The sequence below is a fragment of the Heterocephalus glaber genome, unplaced genomic scaffold, assembly GCF_053883595.1.
Source record: "Heterocephalus glaber isolate CG9 unplaced genomic scaffold, H.glaber_assembly_v1.0 deba00000331, whole genome shotgun sequence".
Lineage (NCBI taxonomy): Eukaryota > Metazoa > Chordata > Mammalia > Rodentia > Bathyergidae > Heterocephalus > Heterocephalus glaber.
Window position 1 is genome coordinate 17,102,518 of NW_028258142.1, and position 20,482 is coordinate 17,122,999.

Below are 20,482 nucleotides of genomic sequence, written 5' to 3' on the forward strand. Positions count from 1 at the left end.
CTATCAAAGCTTAGGCTTTCTTCTGAGCAGACAATGGTCAAATCAAACATTTTATAAATGTCTCGCACACTGAGCTAAATTAAACACTTTCAATATTCTCAGTATAGTCCAAGGTGCTAGGTAAGCTGTAAACTAGATGATCTCCTCCTTAATGTTCCTTTGAGTGAAACACACCTTCAGACTAAATAAAAAATATTTAAAAGTAGAGGTATGAGATACACAAATATTAATATAAAAGATACTTCTAGTAATAGTCATTATGACAATAATGTTAATAATGGATAACAACTTCTAGGTTCCAAGCACCATTAGACATTTTAGATATGTAAGAGCATTTGATTTTCACAACTACAAATAAGCCACAAGACATCATACTGACTTTAATAATGAATAATATAACCACAAAGCTCTACACTTGTATGCTATACACATGATATTATTATCAAAATAACTGGGCAAGAGTTTACAATCAGATACCACAAAAAAAGAATATTACTTTAAATAAATATGCACAATTGATTTCCAATGCAGTTTAAAAATATATAAGGATAGGAGAGTTCTAATTTTAATAACCCCTGGTGCAAGGAATTTACTTTTTTATGTGCTCATAAAAATGTGTTTATACCAACAGTAATTTAAAATAATGATACTACATGCAACAGCTATTATTGTGATACATAATTTCAATCTACCAATTATTAAATAACACTTCAAGTTATTTTAACATTTCTGTCATGTATTTCTAGAATGAGTTGGTTTATATCATCAAAGCTTAATTTTTCTTTACTATTTGAAACATTTTCTGTGATGAGGATTTCCAACAAGCATGTTATAGTCAAAGGGCAGTGTATATTTTTCTAATTCTATTTTTTATGTTCTGGGCACTAAGCAAACAATAGTAATATATAAAAGCAAGACTGTCTTCCCACAGTACCATCAATTCAAGATCATGCTCCAGCATTTATTAGGAAAGTGCTTTATTCATCATGTTCCCATGAAGAGGGAGTTAGCTCGGGCAATGTTTTTTACAGAGATCAAGATAGTGCATGGAAATGAATACTGTGACAAGTCTGCCTGTAGCATTATCATTCAAATTACAGTTAATGCTTTAATGACCACCTTATAAATATTAATATACTCATTAGTTTCCTTTGGCAATGGTTACTTTCTCTACCTGTGTAATATCCTGTTCCAAAAAAAAAGAAATGTCAATTGGAGAGTTTAGGTTTGAACAACTGTTACTGAGCAGTTCATCTCCACTTATTTTAAACTTATTACTTAAGTTCAGAGAAATTTTTATTCCAATAAATAAATGTAAAGAAAAATAATTAGCTATCAACTGCAAACTTTCTGAGCCATAAACAGGATAGTATAGTAATGAACTTACAAACTTTACACATCAGCACATAGTTGGAAAAAGGTTGAAAGTAAATGATTTAGATAATACCTGTTATAAAAATGTAAATAGTCAGCTAAAGGATGGTATACAGGCAGAGTAAATGAAGAGTGAATAGAGATAGCAGGAAGGCAGGAAAGGAAGAAAAATGGGGCAAAAAATAGAATGAAGGAGACTATAGAAATAAAATCAGAAGTTAATGTCTTAAATTGCCGTCTGTGAGTAAATAAATGATGGAACAGTGCTCCTTTATCTTGGTGGTGTTACCATCCTCAAGGGAAGCCCCTAGTAGTGTTTTTCTTTGCACATCCCAAGTTAAAAATTGGTGATATCAATACCAAAATCTCTATTTTCTTTTGATGCTCTCTTCCTGGACTATAGCATGGGTGCTAAAGTCTGAAGAAACTTTGGTCATGATAGAAAAAGTGGATGGATTCTGTTATGTTTTTTTTTAATGCAGCACAGGATATGGTGAGGGTTCGATGTAGGAGATAAAGGATCAAGGATAAATTTTATTTTTGAGAAACTACATAAATAAACTAGGGAAGAGAATTTGGGAATTAAGAGGAACGAATGTGTCTGTTTTATAGAGGTTAAACAGAAAAAGCTAGAGACAAGTGTTGGCTATCCATCTACCCAGAGATTTAAAAAAATTAAAACAGATAGTTTGATCCCAAAAATATCTCAGAAACTACACAAAAGTTATTAAAGATTAATAACTAAAATAAAAATAATTCTTCAACCAAGAATAAAAATATTTAATTTTGTTATTAGTAATTAAAAATTACTTATTATATACAATTACTTTATGTATATATCATTGTATCTTTGAATTATCATGCTAGACAAATGAGATAAGAAATATTATCACCATTTCATATATAAAAAACTTACGGATAATGTAGTTAACTAGGGTAACATTCAAAATTTATAGTGGGTGTCACACTTCAAAGTCAAAATTTTTGAATAACTTCTGCTTGCATGCAAAATTGGACAGCAGTGTTGTTCTTGGGTTCCTGAGACCTTTTCTGAGCATACTGTAGGGCCCTGGACGCACTTCCACTTGGGAGTGCTTCAGAGGTATTGTTCTTCCAAAAATCCTCCTCCTTAGCCTTTCCTTCCCTTTCCCTTCCCTCCCTCCAGCCCCTGCCTCAGATGACCATAGCTTGTACATCTCTAACTGCCTCTAACATAGGCTCCCTCAAAAATTGCTCATGGCTGGAGGGTAAAACGGACTTTTTTATGCTCGGCTGTGCAGAGACACAAGACAAACCAAAGCACGATTTTTAAAGAAAAGGTCTGTACTGTACTACCCAGCCCCAGAAAACTATATCAGAAACATGGACCAATATTCCTCTAGTCAATGTCAGGGTAGAAAGCAAACAATGGTAGGCAAGTAAGTGAGAAGACAACAATGCAAACATTAAATCTTTGAGCCTCTTCATAAAGTGTTCCATTGGCTGTTATGTTTGATTAGAACCCAGAATTTAAAAGAATTTTGCTTTTGTCATTACTTACTAAATTACTGGTAATTACTTCAGTCTAATTCTCAGAGTGCCATGAATCCTTAAAACATTTTGAGAATCTTAGAAAAACATTTAGAAAAATTATTTCTTAAGTATCCACTGCTCTTTGAACATTAATTAGCTAAAAAAGACATAGCTATCAAACTCTCAAAAAGCTTTTCCACTAAAAAAAAGCATCGAAGTATATTATATTGAACAGAATGAGAAAGAGGATAGTTTACATAGAAGTAAGAGGCAATACCCTGAATCTCACATTTCTAAGAATTCTTCCTAAAGTAAAACAGAATAATTGAATAAAACAGTAAGTAAAGACACACTGGATATTTTCTGAATTTAAAAATAAAGGATTAATAAGCAAAAGATGAAATGATATTTGAATCAAATTTGTACAAATCAATTCTCTCTTCTGACCCAAGCTTGACAATCTTTAAAATTAGAAACATAATCAAAAGAATATTATAAACATTGAAATAAAAATGCAAAATAGAAAAAATTAAGTTTATTTAGAAGCCACAGATATGGCTGGTCTCAGAATAACAAATATTGTATATTAAGTTTTAGAAACAACTAAGGAAAATCCACATATTTTAAGGGAAGAAAGTGTGACCAATCAAGTTAGATTTTATGCACAATATAATTTATTTCCTTGTTTACTTAACAAGTGTTACTATGGCTTCTATGTACCAGTGGTTGTGAAATAGTTATAGAATTACTGTCTTAAATGTCACTTATAGCCCAGTGGGAAAGAGGAAATCAAGTTTGATAAGAAAAGAAATGTAAAAGGGTATAATTAATTCAGAAAACAACATGTTAATATGCTATACAGAGGTGTACTTAGTACCCTTATTTACCATAAACAAAGGTGGAAACACCCAAAATATAAATCAATGGATAATTCAAATATAATGGATACATAAAATGAGGTACTATTCATCCTTAAAAAGAAAAAATATTCATGTTGACAATACTATAAGATGGCTGAAACTTTAAGCCAATTTTTTTTATTTTGTTTTGTTTTTTGGTTCCAGGGATCGAACTCGGGTGCTTGAGCTTGTGCAGCAGGCGGCGAAAACACTGAGCTAAATCCCCGGCCCTCGAAGCCAGTATTATGTTAAATAAAATAAGCCATCACCATAGGACCAACACTATAACACACCTAGAAGTGATAAAATGAAACAATGAAAAATGGAAGGGTGGAGGCAAGGAACAGGAGGCAAGACGAAATGGTGAGTCGTTGCTTAATGGACATAAAGTTTCAGTTCGGGAAGACGGAGACTTTCTGGAGATGATTGGTGTGAACTCATACAACAACGTGAAGGTCCTAAATGAACTAGGCTGCACACTTAGAAATGGTTAATGTTGTAGAATTTATGTCATGTATATTTTACCATAATAAAAAGTAGTTATCGTGTATGATTTTACATAAATAAACAGATCCTTTGTGGGGAGAATATAAGTGTAATGTTATTTTATAAAGTCAGAGTAACAGCTAAGAAGTAAAATTTCAGACTAAACATTGTCACCAAGGGTAAATTGATAAAAAGCAATAGAAAGCAAGTCACACTGGTATGAGTGAAAGAGGAATTGGCTGGAACAACATGAAATGTCACAGGGCATGGCAGATATGTTTGTAAAACTAGACCATGTAGCCAGAGTATTAGGAAGATCACATCATTATCCAGGCTACTGAATTATCCATGGAATCTGTTAGTTTTTTGTATAAGCCTCAGATATATCAATTTTGACATATATTTCTTTAAAAGAAAACCTTTTGATTGTGTAGATTAATTTGTGTCAATTAATACCTGAATTTTATTTGCAGAGCGTAGAATTGAAAAAGGGTAAATCCATATTAGAAAATGAAGTATAAAATGGAATGTCATTTTTTTTCCCCATAACTCTACTTGATTTCTGATTCTGAGTCCCCATCCTAACAAGATGGAAAAAAAAAAAAAAAAAACAAGAACACAATCTGACAATGAGATAAAGTAAAATGTTCTTATGAGATGATGAGAAATTGGGGGAGGTGGGATTTGCCTTAAGAGGCTGCATTTGTGAGACTTCTGACTACACAAACTTCCTACAGCTGAGCCACCTGTCTGTGCTATTCAATGTCCAGTGAGAGGAGCCAATCCTTAGTCTACCTGCAAGTACATCTGTAGTACAAGTTTCAAGGTCCCAGAGAGGGGTGGCCAGTATGCATTTTCGAAGTCTCTCTGGTTCTTCCTCTCCAGGTGTGTCATTTTCTTGGGTCCTGTACCTGGAATTTGGTTCCAGAGACCTCTTTCTTTAACTCAGTATCTTTTCAAGTGATTCAAAATTCTTTGTCCTTTGTTTTCTTCATGCACATTTTTTCTTCCTACAAAATTTTTCTTCCTCTTGTACCCTCTTTTAAATGCTTCTTGATTCTAAGATCTTAGAATAACAAAAATTGGTTTATTTTATTCAAAACTGCTGTTTCATTGTCTTGTAATACTTCCTCTTAGGCAGAGATGATAGAGAAACTGCTCTGTGGTCAGAAAGATACCTTGGAATAAGAATATATACAGTCAACATATTATTCATTTGCAAACAATATTAATTTTCTAAGTATCAATGAGTTAATTCATTTTCACCATTGAGTCATCCTTGCACACTAGAAAGAAGGTACTATCTCCCAGGAGACAAAACTGGTTTGCAACCTCCCTCTCATGCCAACTGATACTCCAAAACCTTTGATACTTGGGAGAGCTCACCCAGAAGATAGGGTAGTTTGTTCAAAGGATGAATTCAGAGCACATTGAACAGACTTAAACTAACTTAGAAGTTAATGTTTCAAAAATGTATTTTCCCGATAACCTGATGTAAAGTTTAATTATAATTTTTGGCAGATTCTTAATCATAAATTTGGAGGCATAGTATTGATGGAAACTAATAAGGGAGTCTGTGGAACACATGGAGGAAATTTCAAAAGTGGCAAATGTTAAAAATACTTAATGCTAGTAGATGCCCATTAATTCACTTGGCAAATAGAAACATAGCATAATGATTATGATCATGACCTAGGCAGATACCCCACATGGAATCGAACTTTGCCTTGTGCTACTTACCAGCTATGTGAACTCAGCAGACAATTAGTTCTCTGTGCCTGATTTCGTTAATGGGCATAGAATAAAATTACTTGAAAGAGTAAGTAGACTATGAAATTTAGATTGTCAATATATGTTAAGTCTCAAACAGTGATTTGCAAAATCTAAGCTCTCTCTTGCTGCTCACTGGTCAATCCAGTATATGACTAAGACGTTATAGATTCAAGGATCAACAAAATGTGAATCTTGCCCTAAATGACTGTGATAAAACATGATGGAGGGTGAGATGTGCAGAATTTCATGAGAGCTGCTTTTCTCATAACAGGTCTGTCACGATCTTGTCACATACTGTTCTCCTGAGCTATATTTTTATGCTACAAGAAACAGTTGCTACATCTCAGCAGCTTAAGGAAACCCATGTTTGGTTTTTTACAGCTCTGTTGGTCAGAAGTTCAGATTAACTCAGCTGCTTTCTCTGCTCTCACTTTTATAAGGCCAAAATGTAGTAGTCAGTGGCTGATTTCTTATTCAAGTTGTTGACTGAATTCAGTTTTTCAGAATTATAGGACCAAGGGGTCCACAGTTTTGCCAGCTGGGAGCTGGGAGGTAGCCTCAGTTTCCCGATGTTCTTCATCCCTTATTCATACCTATTACCTTTTCTTCCTCCATCTCCATAATAGAGTTTTCCTGTTATGATTTAGATCTAAAATGTCCCCCAAAAGTCTCACATGTTCGGAGCTGAGGCTTTTGCAAGATGATTGGATTCTGTAGCACTATGTTCACCAGTGGATTAAGCCACTTTACAGGTGTATATGCCATTAGGGGGTGAGGCTTGGTTGAAGAAGGTAGATCATTGGGAGCATGACCTGTAAAGGTATATTCTTATCTCTGGTCTCTGTGTCTCTCTGTCTCTGTGTCTCTCTGTGTCTCTGTCTCTCTCTGCGTCTCTTTCCTTCTTGACTGCCATGTGTTGAATTGCCATCCTCTGTCATCCCATTTTGCCATATTGTTTCTTTCTTGTAGCCAGTGATCACAGACTGAACCCACTGAAACTATAAATCAAAGAAACCTCTCCTACTTTAAATTGTGGAAGTCAGATGTTTTTTTCCAGGAATAGGAAAGTGACTAATACACTTTCATATATATATATATATATCTTCCCCTCCATCTTTCTGTGCTGCAACATATTTCACAGTATTTTTCATATTCCTTCAATAAAATATGGTTCTTTGCTTTTCAGGGTCATGTGAATTTCCCTGCTGAAAATCTGCCTATGTAGAGCCTATAACTTTAATTCCATCAGGGAAATCCCTTCACAACAGTATTTAGATTAGCATCTGGTTGAGTAATAAGGGGGTAGTAATCTTAATTTTAGTATTCTGCCTACCACAACTCCCATCACTAGAAAAAAAATCAGTCCCTTTTTTGCATAAACTTTCTGTGCTGTCCTTTTAGTCTTATTTCTCATTCTAGTGTGAAACTTTCAGCTTTTCATTGTCTGATGGTGTCATCCCGGCATGAGGACAGATGAAGTGGAAAAGGAGGAGTATGCAGAATTATGCAGAATTTTCCTGGAGGTCATGTCTTGAATTCATGAGTTTAGGCCCATTTCTAGCTTAAACAGCTTCAACCTCCTCTGCCCTTCAATGTTGGTTTGCCTGAGTAGTAACAAACCACTATTGTGAATCAGTCTCAACTCTGAAGTTCATTATTCCCATGAGACCATTTAAAGAACTATATAAGAAAAAAAGAGAGAAAAGAATTATATAACTTTAGTATGAGCCAAATAATTAATATTTATATGTGATAAAAAAACAAATCTCATGGTAGAAGAAACACTTAGAGGAAAATAAAACAAAATAAAACACTGTTTCTAAAAGCAGAAGACATAAGGTCCACACGGAACTCAACTTTCTGATATTTTTTACCATTTTTTCTAAGCTGCTTATGTGATATCTTGGTTTCTCAACATATATGTAGCATCCAATTTTGTGATTAAAAAAAATTGTTCCAGTATTATCACCTGTAAAATAAGAAAACCAGATTAAGACAGGGGACACAAAATGTAATATCCACATGTTTCTTCTCCTCTCCTCTGTAAGTAAATGACTAATAATGTCAATTTTATTTTTATGGAACATAAAGCAGTTTCAAAGTAACAATTTTACATACTACAAAAGTTTATTGTAATAAATAATTGAAGTCACATTTATAAAGAATTTCATATAATACCTGACACAGAAGAACGGCAGTGTCTGGCAATCACAGAAGAAATTTATTCTACGGATGATGAATTAGCTGTATTTTGAATAATAACTCTAATAAGTTGGTTGCAATCATATGGAATATTCTTTCAGAGGAGTAATGTATTAAATTAATATTATCTACTACAAAGTCCATGTGAATGGAAGAGATACACAGGAAATTTGCCAAAAGACATTTTTCAGTTACACATATTCTGTGGCTTCCAGAAATTATCAATGCTTAGAATTTATCTGTCCTCTTGAATAGTATTAAAATTATGACTACACTAGATTTCTTTTCTTCTCTCAAGAATATAGTATACAACCTGGCTCATTATGGTTATTTGTATTTTAATTATAGCCACATTTCATATCTTCTGAGATTTCCAAAAAGTCATTGTATTATTAGAGAATGCATTAGTTTCAAATATTCCTACCAAAAAAAGAAATTTTTCCCTAAACAAAGTTATTATAATATGAAGACGAGAAGAAAGCAGTAATAAGAATACTAATATTAGATATTTCTGAAAAAAAATTTTAATGCCCCACATCCACCTGGAATGAGAAAAGCAGATACTGTGAAATGTAAGTTAAATGGAGAGCAAAAACCAAATGTAACAAAATCTATAAGAATGCTGAAAACATAATAATAATAAAAACTCTAGCAGCAATAAATTTTGTTAATAAGATAGAACCAGTATTTTGTTCAAATGGAAGCATCTGAGCCTTCTGTGGACTGTTTTTGTAAGTGAAATACAGATGAAGGTGGTCCATTAAAAATTATTTGTAATAATTCTTTGTTCAGACATTTTGATGGCTTTCAGCAGCACTATTCATTTATCTGTTTGTGCGCACTAAGCATGGTATCTGCATAAGCAGCAGAATTTCTCCCCTGATAAGATGGGGTTTATGCTAAAACATAATGATTTCTGAGCTTGACTTCTGGACCTGAAGAATTAGAATCATCAGAAACTTTGTTAGAAATGAAATTCTCTCACATATCCCAGGCCTACTGAATCAGATACCAATGGGGAGATCCCAGAGAGATGTGTGGATTGTGAACAGGTATTCCAGGTCACTCTGATTGGTGTTACAGTTTGAGTGCCACTCCCTGTGGGAGCCATTTATACTGTAACTATAACGCTAAATTGGGTTTCATTTGCTTGTACCTATCATACACATGTGAATTCTGTGCAAATATATGTTACAAATCCTTAATTATCAATAACAATGTATAAGCTTTAGATTATATCATAAATATTTTAAAAAACAGTCAAAAACTTAAATATTACTGTTGTCTTACTATAAGCAATACCTATTTTTCTTCCACTTATGCTTTTACACATTATTTCTTAGATGCAAAAATAGTAAGAGTTTTGGAAGACAGTTAGGCCAGCACTATTATTTATTAAAAACTCATTGTGAAACATCTCCAAAAGGTTAGATATAGGCCAGGAAGATATATTCATTTTGTGGTGAGATTGCAGACTCAGGATCCTTCAGCAATGAAAGATGAACCTCAAATGTCTATTGGCTCACCAATACATTTTTGGGGCTGTCAGAGTGTCACTCTTCTCTCTAACATGTGGAACTTGACTGTCAAAGCATCAAATACTATAAAATACAAGGTTAGAGGAATCACAATAGATTTTTTCTTTCTGATTTTAATTATTTATTTTCTTTCCAGCAGTTTGATTATTTCAGATCCTGAAATTATAAGCTCTGATATACAGCATAATATGTCCCATGATATAAACACCTATATACACACAGTTAACATTTGTGGACAATGTGGCTACAGTGAATGAGTAGAACCCAAGACTTTCACTTAATATTGTGTGTACTAATATACTGAGTAAGTAAATAGTTCTGAGAAAAGATTGAATCCAGATATGTTTGACTTTCATATGCTCATTTTCACAAGCTTTATGATGTGACGCATACCCATTTGCCCAGGAAGATATGGAATATATAGAAATTCATGCATAAACAATAGACAGCTGAAGGTCTGAAAATAAATTGTTATTGCTCATGGTACAAGGGTATCTTGTGGTTTGATGTTATTTGGGCTGTTTCCCTGATAATTGTGCACTATTCTGAAGAGCACAGTGATTTTGTAATTAACACTTCATACATATTACCTTTAATTACTTAAGGCAGATTCTCTTAGAGGAATCTCTGTGTTAGTGTGTGTGCATACATGTTTTTGTGCAGAATGGTTTTTAGCCTCAACAGAGATTTTCATCCACTGATAAAGTACTTGGCTGATCCAGTTCAAATTCCCTGCTTGATGTGAAGGCAGGCAGAATTGTAAGAAAATCAAGATACAGAGAAACCAATTAAGACAAAGTTTATTTCTGGATATTCTTAAAGGAGAAATAATTTTTTTAATACTGGACTGCAGAAATGACAACATGCTTAACCCTAGCTAGAAAAGCATTCTACTACTGTCACACAAATATTCTGGAAAAAAAGAAAAAAGATGTTCTATGAAGTTGCTCTTACCTAGCAAGCAATCACTAGCCCTTACTCACAGGTCAGTATTTGTTTTCTCCTTGAAAATTTGTCTAAGTGGCAATGTATATGCTTAGAAATGATTGACTTTCATGGTTTATTTACTTTATTTCCTCAATAATCTATTGCCATCTGGGCTAAATCAAAACAGCAAATCTAAAGCAAAATCATGTAGGAGGAATGTTCAATTTTATTGCCTATCTATTATGGTCCAAATACACAGTCACATCAGACCACTCTGGTTTGCTAGTACTTCCTCTCCTGTGCCTCTTCCTCCTTGGCCTCTTACAGTTCTGAAGGATGTCCACTCTAATCCCCAAGGAAACCAAAGAGGACCCTCTGAAGTGGAGGCCAAGATAGAAGAGTTTTCCTTGGCCCAGGTGTACTTTTTCTAGTTTTTCCAATTTTCTCCTTTTCCTTTCTTTTCTTTTTAAAATTGAATTAGTTGTCATTATAGCTCACATTAAAATCTGGATTTGTGACACCACTTGAAATGTGTGAATTGCCAGCCATATCAAGATTTCATTCCTGCACCAACTCCTCTGCTAGAGACAAACAGCAGCTGCCCCTTAGAGGGGGAGTTCTGCGAGCTCCAGGCAGCCAGTACTCAATAGGAGCTGCTGCCTCCCTCCCACTGAGACTGAAGCCAGCCACCATTTATCATGAAGCTCTGCTGTTGCTTTTTTACACCTGATTCAGCTTACTCATTTACATGGCTTGCTGGCCTCTGTAGGCATTTGAGTTTTCAACACCTGCTATGGGTATTTCTTCTTTGCCCTGCCAATTCACTGGCCCCATATTCCTCAGAGAAAGCCAATGAACATCCAGCATCCCAATTCAGAGATATTTTTGTAAACCAAACATCCACAGAAAAGCCTACAGCTTTCTGGCTTCATCTTTCTCTTTAATATGCAAAGAAAAATATTCATGGCACATTCTTTTTACAGCATCAACTTTGGTCCCATTTGGGAAGTTTCTAGGAATTGGCATAGGTGACCTGAGCAGACAAGGCTCATGAGTGCTCTGTTTTCCCTATCATTTCTTGCTGTCATCTATCTCCTGCTCCTTGGGATCACTGCCTCCATCTTGTCATGGGCTTTCTGGGTTTCTCCAGCTCTATTACATAACTCTTTCTCAAGGAAAGGACTCAGTCCTCCTTCCATTGCCTTAGGCAGTGGACAGCATGATGCTAATGCCTAATTATGGTGGTTTTCAATGTTTCCTAATGGTTTTGCCATAAAATTAGGGAAATTATAAGAAATAATTTACAACTAGACACCAGAAAGGCAAAGCCAGGTAAATCTTCACTCTTTGGTTCCTTGGGTATTAACTTGCCATTATATATATATATATATATATATATATATATATATATATATATATATATAGTATGTCAAACAAAGAGTAACTATAAATCAGAAATTCTGAGTTTAAAGTAAACTTATAAATATATTTTTATGATTTAGAAGTCATAAAAATTCTCAGGTTGACATGGATTACTAATACTGTTTTTAAGGTAAATATGTGACCTGGATACATAACAGAAGTGTTGTTATGAAACACTTATTGGTCAGATACCTGAAAAAGCAAATAATTCAGCTTTGGTCTCTAATTTATTTTTGGCCATGTTCTGTCTAGAGACTAATATAGAGAAAATTACATACAATATTACATATAGAATCACTGGTATTATCTAGTTTAAGTAAAATATTCATATCACATGTACAAGTGTACATGAATTAATTAAACCACAGAAAATAAACTCCTAAGAGGAAAGTTTATGACTTCTTGGTTTCTGGCATTGCCTGCTAAAGACTCTAAATCCTGGACAGTGATTCCACGTGGCCAACCCCAGCACAGAAATACATGCGTCCCTTAGCTCTCCTCAGTGTTACAATCCTCCACTGTCAATCTGAGGACATAAATCACAGCCCCAACAGAGCTCTGCTGCTGACTTTTAGAAACAACAACCAAGAGTCAGTTAGAAGGGCAGCAGACTGCCACATGAGCTTTTTTATGAAACAGCTTCATATTAACTTTGGATCCAAGGCAAAAATCATGAGCAGCAACAGATCCTCTCCATGTAAGTACCTCTTCAGTTTTCTAGGTTGGAGAAAAGGGCTATATTTTTAATGTCTAGATTCCCTCATGCATGACCAACACCCTCAATTTGATAGCATATCTATATGTATTGAAATTTGGGTAACCTCTACTCCTATCTCATCCCTGACTTTAGAAGAGTACACTGAAGGCACCACGCACACACACACACACACACGCACACACACACACACACCTAACTCCTAAATTCTGCCCCCCTCAAGAGAAAAACAATATATTTCACTCTCACTTTCCTAAACAGTGACACAGGGACCATCCCATTCAGCTATAAAGAATACAGAGAATAATTGCTTAGAAATTATAAAATTATCAATTGTTTTGAGTGACCCAGTCTTTGAAAATAATATTAATATTGTTAATATTTATTTCAAAAATCTTCTACAACACAAAAGGAAGCATATCTAATTATTGTGCAGCCATGTGCCTAGTATCTTCATATAATTAAGCAGTACAGATGAAAATATTCTTTCACATCTGGAGATAAATCTTTGAGTACATTAGCCTTAAGATCTTTTGTCCCTTTCTGTCCAGGTAGGTCACCAAAGGAACAGTTGCTATGGCAAAAGACTCAGAGGCAATATCTTCCAGCAATGTTGCAAAGTCACAAAGAGCCTTGCTGAAAGACTCCAGAAGTACACAAGGACTATACCTTCAATACCAGGCATTATTATCTCAGATAGCAGAAACCTTTCAGTAAAAGAAAAACACAGATATCTTGTGTCCTTAATGGCACATCTTTGTGCCTTAATTCTTCATCTCTGACTCTCTATGCATCACAGCAAAAGGCCAGATTTCGAATCTTTTTACTGCCTGCCCTTGTATTGGCTACCATTTCCCAAAGGATCCCTGTATTCCCTATATTATGTGTGTGGAGAGTGAGGACAGCTCAAAGTGTGTTCCAAGAGGACACTCTTTACACCTGTCTCAGAGCATTTGCAAGAAATTCTCTGGAAAATACTGTCCTTGTCCTGGTTACCTCAAAGTCAGAGTCACACAAGTCCTCAGTGATTAGTGCAAATGCAGAAGGCAAATCCACTGAAGAGAAAGGGGAAAACCTAAAGTCACAAGCATTCAAACCCAGTTTATCAAGAATGGAGAGCTCATTGGAATCCTAACCATAAGTCCCCAGCTGGGGAATGGGAGGACTACATCCCAATCCTCCACTTCATTAACTTTAATATCTGGTTACAGCAAGTAGACTAAGCATATCAAAATGCAAGTAGAACAACCAGTAAGTAAAGTTATTGGAATGCACACAACTATCCTAAGCACTAATAAAATTTAGAGTCAGATGACATTGTAACAGTGCCCCATCTGCAGGTACAGCCTGTGATGCCCTACCTCTCTGAGTCCATTATCCTAACAAGGCTGGGACCCCACAGATGAAAAGGCTGGCTAGCACCTGAAGCTCTGGGCTTGGAACTCAGCCACGGTAGCCCAGGAAACACATACAGAATTCCTAGGGGCTCTAACCCAGCTTCAGGGTATTTTTCATCCCAAGAATGGGCACCTTCTGCTTTGTATCTTCCTAGCAGAGCTATTTCTCCAGAACTTTAGAGGAAACAGAGATGAAGTCACTAAGTTTCTCCTTTTTCTTTCCCAGGCAGGTCCTCACCAAGTCCACTTCACACACTTTGCTTTGTTGGCAAACTTCTCTGGACCTCAGCTTCCACAGCTCCAGCTACACCAAGAATATCTTCTAATACTTATGTCTTTGGAGACTAATTAACCTCTGGTTCTGTAAGGTGAAAACAGCAACAACAGCCTTTACATCACCACAGATAAATCAAACAAACCGATGTAAATCAGCAGAGCTAAGAAGCAAATATCTAGCTTTTCTGAATTAAATTGAAAATCTTCCTTGACATCTGAGGCTTGATATCTTTCAGCAGAGATGACAGCCCTGAAACTACTTTCCCACTGCCAAGTAGAATGAATATAAAAAACGACTCAGGGCATCATTTACATATCACACAGACACTTCAAGCTGGCAAGCTTGTTGCTTAGTAAAGAAAATACAAATAAAGTGGGGCTTTGGGGATTGGCCCTGGGCCACTTAAGTTAGTATGGTAGGTGCTAGCTAGTTGGTTAATTAAGCAGTTCTGTCTTAGAAGGGTTAAGGAAGGAGCAGAGTATAGTAAAGAGCTGTTTTCCTTCTCACTGTTCTCCACTTATCACCTCTCACCATGAGACAATGCTCTGAGCAACCAGAAGCAATCATTGTGCAAATTAATTTCTTTCAAACATTGAAGTAGTGTTGAGTGTCGGGGAGGAGGTGGTAGGAATAGAAACAAGATCAAAATACACAGATGTGTTTTTGTGATACAAGGAAAAACAGCTTTTATGACAACTACCAACAACCTGAGGAAGCCTTTACCAATAATAGAGTAATTTTAACTCTGCTAAATCTCATGTATTTCTAACATTTATTCTTATTTGCTGTATTTTTTTCTTACATCCTATTTAATGTATCCTTTTGTCTAAGCCTTCCACAGTACCCCTACACTTAACATAGTGCCTAATATATAGAAGCTACTCAATAATCCCTTATTAAATAAAATAGCAATAATTAAATCCACACACAGTAATCTGAATTTAAACTGAGCTTGATTATTTTTTAACATAGAGAAACATAAATGAAATTCTGGAAAGAGCTTTTTCATTAAAGCCATAACAGCTTAATTTAAATCCTGTTCTGTCAATCAACAAGTACATATTCTTCATTAAAATATATCATTTAAGCTTCAGCTCATTAGTAAAAAAAAGTGAGAGAAATAAAACAAATGACTTCACGATAAAATATCTATTAAGTGCTTAGTACAAGTATTATTCTAAAATCTTTGCATACATCAGCTGATTTAATACTCAGATACCATCCACAGATAATTACTTAAGAGAAATTCAGTATTTTTCCTATGGCTACACAGGTAATAAAATTCACAGTTGGAATAGGAATCCAGGGGATGGTAATCAGCGCACTACTTTGTCATTACACCATGCCCATGCACATACACAGACATGGACTCGGGCAAATGTGAGTGCATGTGTGTGCAAGCACACACACACACAACTTCCACTCACACTCCTGGAATACACTACCTCCTAAGGTTTTGGAGGGGATTGAATTAAATGAAACATCTTGCAAAACTTGCCTGTCAATGGTATTGTTTCTCAGCTCTTTGGATGAAAATGCACAGCAGTCCTTTCCCCGCCACCCCGGGGCTAAAACTGCCCTGCGTGGGAGTTCATTCCTCTCTTACCTTTACTTCCTGTGCAGAAACTTTGCTGTGTCTTCCCCTGGTCTTAGATCTCATTTCAGAAAGGAACTTTTCAAGCAATTCTACTTTTCGGCATATGACCCAAAAAACTAAAAATAGGGTCTAGAATATACATTTGTACACAAATATTCACAGCAGAATCATTCACAATTGCGAAATGCATTCATTGACAGACCAAATGTGTAGACCAAATGTGGACTACATAAACAACAGAATACTACTGAGCCTTAACCAAGAAGGAAATCCTGACACACATGATGACATGGATGAACCCCGAGGACATTACCTAAGTGAAATAAACCAGTCACAAAATGACAAATACTATATTATTCTAATAGAAAATAAGTAATATAGTCAAATTCATAGAGACAAAAAATGTAATGGTGGTTACCATAGATTGCAGTAAATAAAGAATGAAGAGTTACAGTACAATGGGCATAAAATATATATTTTTCAAAATGAAAAGACTTCTGATGAGCAGTTGCACAACTATTAGTGTGTACTTAAAAGTTCTGAACAATATAGTTAAAATGATTAACATAGTAAATTTCATTATATATACTGCATTGTTTAAAACAAGAAGTTTCACCCCCCAAAGTCATGAAGTCCACACCAAAATATTATTTTTGACTAATGCATATATGATAATAGGTGCTCAATGAACATGTCCAGTACTCATTTTCAGATTTTAGATATCTGACATTAGTCAACACCTTCTACTTCTTTCACCACTGGAGATTGAACCCACAGAATGCTCAGCTTTCATTCCCAGCTCTTTTTTTTAATTTTATTTTGAGACAGGTTTTAGCAAAAATATAAACAGCAGAGTTATTCAGGCTGGGCTCAACCTTGTGATCCTCCTACCTCGCCTCTCAAGTGTCTGGGATTATAGACACAGGCCACCATGCTGAGCCAGCATAAACATTTGTTCCTAGCAAACTCATATATATGCTCTGATTCCAGTTTGACAATTCTTAGGGAAATGAAGAGGATATAGATTATTGTTATTAATCTGGCAGAGTTCCATCACATGAAAAATCATGGCATAGCAGAATGACTATATTTCAACATCTTTTTCTATTTCCTCTATTTGCACAAATAACCCCTCTCCCCTGCCTCCTTATTACTTCCAATCCAAGAAATGTTCCTTATAGCCAGCAGTTAGGCTAATCGAGAATAATCTAACTTAGTATTTTTATATTGTACATATGAGTGGCTGATAAATATGTAAAACCCTCCAAGGGTTTTATATACATTAAGCTCTGTAAAGTGGGTTCTAGCCAGAAAAAAATTCCTACTGTGTAGGACATAACACCCTATGACACTATAAATCATTTTAGAGGTGTGTATATAGAGAGAGTTATAGGGAAGTGACTCAGAATACACTCCCTGGACAACAGTCTGATTCTCATGGGATTAAAAAATACTCAGGATAGATTTCAATCTAGTTTCACAAAGTCAGAGATTCCATCAGGGTCTTGATAAGCTATAGGTGGCATTATTGAATTAGGGCTATTGGGAGCCACAGAGAGCAATTCAATGCCTGCTTCATTATTTTGGAATCACCCTGAATGTAAGAGAAATCAACTTTCTATTCTCCTTAAATCTGTTGATCTAAATGACAGGTGTCCCATAGCATTCTGAAATTTGATAATCTCACTGTACTACTAATGCAGCACCTTCCTCAGTAGAGAAAAGATTATGAAGGGCTGCTGAGAGAGAGGGAAAGAGTATAGGGTCAATGTTAACTCACCAATCAAATTTCAAAAGCTGAGATTTCTGAAGGACAGTAGCTAGTTTAGATATTCTAATTAAATGTAGCGAAGACAAAGACAAATCTCACCTGAGCAAATTGCAATAGTGAAAGGTAGTTTTCAGCAACTTTCTCCACCCCTCTCCAAGGAAAAATATGAAGTAAGTCCCTAGCCACCCAGCTCTCTTAACATCTCCTGTCAGACCTCTCTATTAATACTCCAAGAGGCTGTTAAATTCAATCACACAGAAATGTCAATGACTGTGAGAGTTAAATGTTAACCCAAGAAGTGAGGATTTCAATTTTGACATCAATATTATTAGTCTTGAAGGGGACCTTAATCATTAACTTGGTAATTTTTACACATAATTTAAAAAATTCTCTATAGTTTTCTCTCCCCACAACTATAATCAGGCCCCTACTTGAGCCCTTCCAACTGTCAGCTCCCCACCACAAAACAACAAAAACCATTTCCATTGTCTGATGGTTTTACTGGTTAGAAATATTTCTCTGAGTTTAGTCATGTTTATTAAATATCTTAGTTTCTTCCATTATAGGTCATCAGTTTCTCAATTTTCTACATTTAATCAACCTCTGATAAATAAAGTAACAGTGTGTATGTGTATATATATATATATATATATATATATATCAGGACCTGAAGTAGGGGCTTTAAAATGATTACTGTTCTATTAATCTTCATTACAGCCTTATAATATAATTTTATTCTAATGACAGAAAGTTATTTGTCACTGAAAGAGTAATTATTTCAAATGAGAAAGGAAGAAGCATAGAGTTAAGCGATTGTTCAAAATCCTACATTCTTTCATTGAGAAAACTGTGATCTTGTCTTACTCAAAATGCTGAAATGCCCTTTGCACTAAAATAAGTTACGTCTCACTCATTTCTGTATTCAGGAAAGTGCTCCATGCAATGTATTCCTATTTCTGCATTTCATATTTGATGAACTGAATGTGTAATAATACTTTAAGGTATATATTTTATATATTAGAAACATACTTTATTTACTATCTATATGTTATAAATAAACAAACATATAATGAAGAGATTAATGAACTCAACACTATTGTATTATTTAATACTTAATAAATACTACTTTTAAAATACCTACTGACCTATACCTCTACTCCATAACGAAAAATCTAGAGCAGTTTGTGACCCACAAATGGGATGGGAGCAGTATACTTTTGTAGGCTTAGAACCAAATTAATAGCAGGAGTCAAAGAGCAAAAGTGACAATAAAAATGTTGAAATAAAGACTAGAAAGCATCACAGCAAAACTTGCTATGATTCATTCTTCTTCAGCCAAGCTAAATAGACAGCCAGTTCCATTTTCAAATCACCTATGAGTAAATGCAATCATTGATCTTGAACATGCCTTAACTACCTGAGATACTTCCACATACTAGCCTCATACTGTAGTTCAGCAATAGGAAACTTTTTAGAGATAAGGACCCAAAGTGTAACCCAAAACCCACTTCTTTATTTCAAAGTTCCAACACTGTAATTAAACCTAATACTGAGGTTTTAGTTTAGGAAAAACAGCTCATACATTAACTTCTTTTGTTATAGAAGAAAAACAAATAACACCCACGTCATAAGTTCACCACCACTGCATCTAGTTCACCTTGTCCACAAAACACTACGGGAGGAAGATGGACCAAAGAAGGCTCAAGAGCTTTAAGGCTTGATGTGGACCTGAAACTTCTAAGGTGACAAGTAAGAATGAATATTAACACCAATGCACTATGAGTTAGCTATCATTAATAAACCCTGTCTAGCTAAATCAGAGAATGGTCTTCATCTAGGAGTGTAGACACTGTCAGATTTGGGCTTTTTCAACAGAGATGGAAGAAGGATGAGAAGAGAACATGTGAATCAGGCAAATAGGGTTTAATCCTGTTTCTGCAATGCAAAACTTTTAAACACTGTGAGCTTCCATTTCTTTACTTGTACCACAATGATGCATTTATATTTCTACACCCCAAATTTGTGAAATTGAGACTTTCAAATATAATATATTGAAGGCTTTTTGTGAATTGAAAAAGAAAATGAGATTCAATGTATTTAACAAAATACCAAATGTTCTGTAAAAGGCACACAAACAGCAGAACAAGCTGCCTCAGACTGGAAGGAAGTGGTCCCGTCGTGTTGTCCATGGCAGACCACCTCAGTAAGCGAAGGTCACTTAAAGTTCTATAAGAGGAGCAGGATGAGTCAAAAGACCAGAAAGCAGCCGCGGAGTCTCAAAGAATGGCTGCTGGTAAGGAAGTAAATTTGGTACGGATGGTAAAGATGGTAAGGAGGTAAATTGGAGCATAATTATGAAGGCAATTTGTATAGGATTTATTGATTATTTTTTTGTGTTGAGGTGAAGAGAAAGAGAAATAATTTTATGTGTTGATCCTGGTTTGCCTGATTCTTTAGTGGAAACATTTCAGTGAAGATAGACATAAAGAGTAGAAATAAACTTTTAGAGAAATTATATATATATATATATATATATTATTTTTTTTTGACTTGAGTAAAATAGCCTAAGCTTCAGGAGCCAGATCTAACAGT

The 20,482-nt window shown here is 35.1% G+C and overlaps 1 long non-coding RNA gene across 1 annotated transcript; it reads right to left on the reverse strand.

Annotated features, from left to right (window-relative positions):
• Positions 1 to 2,341: 2,341 nt before the first annotated feature.
• Positions 2,342 to 18,104, reverse strand: LOC110344642 (uncharacterized). The gene is made up of 3 exons (XR_002387320.2): positions 17,990 to 18,104; positions 7,919 to 8,013; positions 2,342 to 5,449 (listed from the first exon to the last, which is right to left on the reverse strand). It is a non-coding gene; the product is annotated as an uncharacterized LOC110344642 (long non-coding RNA).
• Between the last annotated feature and the right edge of the window lie 2,378 nt (positions 18,105 to 20,482).